This window comes from Prionailurus bengalensis, chromosome C2 (genome assembly GCF_016509475.1).
Source record: "Prionailurus bengalensis isolate Pbe53 chromosome C2, Fcat_Pben_1.1_paternal_pri, whole genome shotgun sequence".
In the NCBI taxonomy this organism is placed as follows: domain Eukaryota; kingdom Metazoa; phylum Chordata; class Mammalia; order Carnivora; family Felidae; genus Prionailurus; species Prionailurus bengalensis.
In genome coordinates this window covers 99,768,469-99,774,468 of record NC_057350.1, presented here as the reverse complement: position 1 = coordinate 99,774,468, position 6,000 = coordinate 99,768,469, and the positions used below count along the sequence as shown (strand labels likewise).

Here is a 6,000-nt window from a genome sequence, read left to right as displayed (position 1 = left end):
TCAAATTGTTGTTTATGTATCCAAAAATAAAAACCAACAAAGAAACAAAACAAATAAACAAACAAAAGGACCCAAATGGAGCTAGTTCCTGTTTCCCCTAGAGCTAAAGATTGCAGCACTCTATGATCGGTAGATTTAGTGCCTGTGAGGTGTTCGTCCTGGTCTTCTGGGGAAGAGGCCCGTTTCACTGATTCTCAGAAGGACTTGCCCTAGTGGAGATGTGCCTCCAGGGCACAAGGGGGTGGGACCTGGTATATGCCAGGCCAGTCTCTAGTTGGTGGTGCTGTTTTTCTTTCACTGAGGTTGGTCACTGGTGGTGGACAAGGTGAAATTGTGTTTACCTCCTTCTCTTGTCTGTGGAACAGGGAGCTCATGCTTACCACTCCTCAGGAAGCCCTCACAGATAAGCAAACAATTGCTACTCCTGTGTCCCTGGTCTCCATTATATCCCTTCCCTCACCCTGTTTTTTTCCAAGCTGTCCACCTGTCAGATGGTACAGTACTCCTGTGTTTTATCTCAGGTGTAGCTAGGTTTCAAAATCCCACAATTTAGAGATCCCCCCATGGCAGGGGCCCATGCTGATCATCTGGGAGAGGGTCTTGCTGCACTTTGGTTATTTCTGACTTGTCCCAGAAAATAGTCACAGGACTGTGCAGTGGTTCAGAGTTTATGGTACATCACAGCACACAGTCAGTGCCAGGATTTGCTGCCCTAAGTTGGCATTTCTGTTCCTATGCTGGCGAACAGGGGAGCTCAGTGGTGCCTACAGGGTCCTTTGTCTGAAGAAAGGCTGTATCACCTCTACCAAATGCACTCCAAGCAGGAGAACTGCTTTTCCCTGCATGACCCAGGGGATCCTCACACCATCCTGCCCACTCCTGAGACTCCAACCTCCTTCCCCTCTGGAGCACCACCAGGTGCTGCCTTAGTGATGGCACTGACCTCTGAAACTTCAGAGTCTACGCTCACTATTTATAGAGAACTGGCGGTATTTAAGTCCTCTCCTTTTTCCCAGTCAATGGTTTTGAGAAAGTGTCCCCTGTGCATGTTCTGATTTTTTTTTTCAGTCTTTCTCTGTCTCATTCTCTCTTTCTTCTCTCTCCACAATCAGGGCTCCCTTCCTTCCACCACAACCGCAGCTCTTTTCTCCCCCAAATCAATTTTCTGCACCTCTTACCTTCCATGGGTCACTTTTTCTGCATATAGACATGCGGCTTGGGTGTTCAGAATGATTTGATATTTATCTAGCTGTGTTTGAGGGAGGACGCAAACTTAGGGTCACCTTACTCCTCTGCCATCTTAACCCTCTGAGAGATTTACTTACATTAATTATAGTTAAATTTTACATGTGAAAATGCTTATTTTTTATTTATTTTGAGAGAGAGGGAGAGAACAAGCAGGGGAGGGCCAGAGAAAGAGGGAGAGAGAGAGAATCCCAAGCAGGCTCCACACTGTCAGCACAGAACCCGATGTGGGGCTCGGTTTCACAAACCGTGAGATCAGGACCTGAGCAAAAACCAAGAGTTGGACGCTTAACTGACTGAGTCAATCAGGATCCCTGGAAAATGCCTAGTTTTAAAATATTTAAAATATTACATACTTTTCTTCTTTGTGAATAATTTAAAAAATTATAAATCCTAATAGTAACATCTCAGATTGTATCATTCTCTGAACCTTGGTCTTTTATGCAACCCAATTTCCACATCAGACTTTAGAACAGTAGAAAGTCTTGTCTCTCTGAAGTCAGGATGAAGATGCCCAGATACCTGGCACAACTCAATATGCCTCCCATTGTAACAGTTGTTTCAAGCTTCAAATAAAGCATTTATTATCGCTCACCTAGTTAGAAAGCTACTGACTCCAATTTCACAAAATTTCTTTAAATACTCTTGGTTTTCTGTATAGCACATAATTTTAAGGAGTATAGCAGAGACCTAAAACTTACATTGGGAACAACAAAAGTAGCCATGAAACAGGGCCAAATAGTTTAGCCTTTTGACAAAACATAAACTGCCTATCATCTTCAATTATATCTGGAGTTATGTTTTCATATTACTACCATTTTGGGTGGGAAGCTATACTTACAATGAGGAACAAGGATTATTGTATAGCTTTATTTTTTGTTTGGCTAGAATTATTTCAGCTTTCTTTATGCTGTTTCTGGCATTGTTCACTTTTATATTCAGATCTAATTAAGAATTTATCGATTATATAGATCTAGATCTAGATCAGTATATGGATATCTCAACTCATATTCTTCTGTAGATAATTCTTTTAGCTATTGTCCAGAATTTTAGTGTCTAAGCTATGACACATTTTACCTAAAATATCCAGGATTTCTTCCTCAATGATTCCATTAATACAGCCATTGCATAAGTCACAGAAATACATAAAATATTGAAAGAATTGGAGTTTTAACACTGCTTGAATGTGGACATGTTAAATATACGATCTCTGCAAAATCCTTGGTAAAGGTACTACAAAATTTCATTTGCAGTGGCAATGAGATGAGTTTGTAGAAATCTTTTGATTTAGATAGAAGAAACACGTCTTTTGGGATTCATGTTTGAATTTCACATTTTAAAATATTTTTCAGTTCACATTAAAATTCAGTAATTCTGATTCTTGAGATATTATATGACAGCCACCCCAAACTTTAAAGGATTAACAGCTTTTACTTTCTTTAGAATGCTTGCTCTGGGGAATCCAGATGCCATATCAGTAGTCCAGCTACCCTGATCACCACGCTGTGAGGAAATTTAAGCAAACCATGGGGATAGTCTTTATGGAGAGAGAGAGAGACTGAGAAATATACATACACACACAGGGGCTTGAAAAATCTTTGATTCTTTAGATGTCTCATCAGGAACAAGATATATGAGTGAAGTAGCCTTTGGATGACTCTAGACCCATCTACTATGTAATTGCAACTGTATGAGGGGCCCCAGAGTATAATCAACCCTCTGGCCTGTGAGGAATAATGATAAATTATTGCTTTAAATCTTGAAGTTTTACTGTGGCTTGTTATATAACAGTAGATAACTGGAATAGTGGTGGCCTCTTGGTTTTTATTTTCTCTTTAAAACTAGTTATTTCTAAATTCTCACAAATAAAAGGTGTTATTTACTAATAAAAATTAAAAACTATTTATAATATCTCTGTAGAGTAGACTTAACAGTTGATGGTTACAGTATAATATTGCCTCATTTAGGTTTTTAGTTGTACCTCTGCCATGCTTATTCTATGTCAGTTTTATGTATAGCCAGCTGGTCTCATCATATCTGACATAACTCAATTCTGATATAACTTCACCTCCATCGCCATGAGCTACTGTCAGTGATTGGTTAAGGTTCTAGTGTTGACATATCCTTGATTAAAAAATTAAATTCATGTCTAATTTTACTGCTTAATATTAATTGCTGGATTAAATCAGAGACACTGATTTAAAAGGCAGTCAAATGAAAGCTATCATTTTTAAATTTTTTTTTCAACGTTTTTTATTTATTTTTGGGACAGAGAGAGACAGAGCATGAATGGGGGAGGGGCAGAGAGAGAGGGAGACACAGAATCGGAAACAGGCTCCAGGCTCCGAGCCATCAGCCCAGAGCCCAACGTGGGGCTCGAACTCACGGACCGCGAGATCGTGACCTGGCTGAAGTCGGACGCTTAACCGACTGTGCCACCCAGGCGCCCCGAAAGCTATCATTTTTAAAAGAACTAATCCTATACCAGTCACTCTTCTAAGCACATTAAATGTTTTAATTATCAGTCATTTTTTTAACATAAGAACTATTATCCTATTCATCTTATAGATCAGAAAATGGAAACCCAGAAAAGAAAATAACACATGCAAGATCACATAACTTAGTCTTATCAAACTAACATGAGAGTGCAGATTCTGTAGTCAGCCTGATTTCAAAGGCTGTTTTATCCTCTGTCTTAGTTTACTCATGCCTAAAATGGAGAAAATAATAATCTACCTCAAAGTACTGATGCAAAGAATGGGAGCTTGGTAAGAATCTAAATTTAAGCAGCATATTTATCCTCTTATACTATTGTTGAGAGAACTGAATTAGTTAATAGAATTAACACACTTAGGACAAATACTGGGAGTGAGTAAACTTTCACTACATATTAAAAATTATATGAAAAACGTTTCAAACAGGCTGTCAGGAAAGTCCAGATAATGAAAACGGTGTTTCATTATCCAAAGCAACTGTTTCTTAAGTGAATGCAAGATAAGAGAATGGGGGGAAATGGACTAGTAGTAGGAATAACTGACCCCCAGATCAACCAGTTATTAGCCATTGAACTTGGGCAAGTCATTTTTCTTTTATCTTATTTCTTCACTTATCAACAAGAATATCTACTTTACCTACTTTACAGGTTGACTAAATGGAATCTATCTATCTATCTATTCAAATAATAACCCTCTCTCAAATTGTTTGCCAATAGATTCCTCACGTGCTTGTAATTATCAGTGTAGAAAACTTCAGGGTAGAAAACAAGGTATATCTCCTTGTATTCATTTTCATAGATAACTATCTCTTTAAAGGGATATTATTAGCAAGAATTAATGGAATGTTCCCAGGATGAAGTCAAGACTCAGATTAGCCAAATTGTACAATAATTACATTTTTTTCTTACAAATTTCATAATGCCACACTAAACTTATTTTGTTCAATTTTTCCTGGTCATTTTTTTTCTGCAGACTTGTGATTCTGTCACCTAGATTTTTAACTTACATGATAATTCTAAAAACAAGACCCCAGTAGTCATGGCTAAGAGTGCTGCACAAATGAACAATGACCCACATATAAAATCCAACTTTTCACACACATCCTTTACAAACTGACCTCCTTAGTTTTAAGGTGAGGATTGCTACAAATAATTTAGCAGGAAGCAGAATCTAAATAGGCAGAGGGTGTGGAAAAAGAGATACTGGATGAAGTTGATTCCAGATGGGGGAAATGATTGATTCCAGGCAATTTTGTTTCTAGCCATTTATTAGAAAAATATTGTTACTTAAAATAATGCTCCTAACCCAAGTTTCCACATTTATACAAAAATGGTATTTACATGTTTTTTTTCCAAAGACACTTATTGAATGCTAATCTTTGCAAATTTAAAAATTGAATTTATGGAGATTACACAGAATATTGAAGGCAAACGTGTACACACTGCCTATTGTAGAAGACAAAATGTTTCACATTGTAAATAAGAGTAATACTGCAGATAAATGGTAGAGGAAAAGCTTTATTCCCACAGGAAAAAGTTTTATGTGGATGTGTCTCTCAGTTGCGCTGGAAGAAAAGGCAGTGATTTCTTTTTAGATAGAGGTGATAACTTTGCACTCCAGGTGTAGTTAAGAGTCTAAGCTGAGCTCCAGTAGAGGGAAAGATCAATGTGTTGAGGACACCTCAGGAAGTCTGCAAAGGCCAATGCAGAGAATAAGAATGCTATGGATATTTCATGGGGATATATATAAAAATAATAAGTAGAGCATAGGAATGGTTGATGACATAGCCAAAATGGCATGGATTTTTATACTAGTTAAATTATTAAGTCCCTGCAGTATATGTGAAGCCTTGACCAAACACAACTAATTGGAGAGGTAACCAGTTTATTAATCTAGATACAAAGTCCTTCCTGGAGGCCTCTCATCAATTGGGAAAGAAAAGAAATCACACTGAGTGATTTTGTTCAGAACTCAAAGCAACTAAACATTACAATAGTTATCAATGAACATGTTAACTTAATTTTTTAAGCAAATAAACTGTTTACTCTTATTTTTATAAGAATAAACTTCATATGTACATCTTGGAGTGAACATAAAAATAATCACTGGAAATAGAAAGTATAAGTTCTACCAATACCAATATTAAAGTTTTATATTATTTTCCTCTGTTTCCTTATGAGGAAAGAGATACAGAAAATAATTTTCATCTCTAATTTAGAGTCGTTTTGATCAACTAACATCCATTAGAGTATATCACTTC

At 37.2% G+C, this 6,000-nt stretch overlaps 1 pseudogene; it reads left to right on the top strand.

Annotated features, from left to right (window-relative positions):
- The first annotated feature begins 734 nt into the window (after positions 1-734).
- LOC122491010 overlaps positions 735-6,000 on the top strand; it is a 75,750-nt pseudogene continuing 70,484 nt past the window's right edge.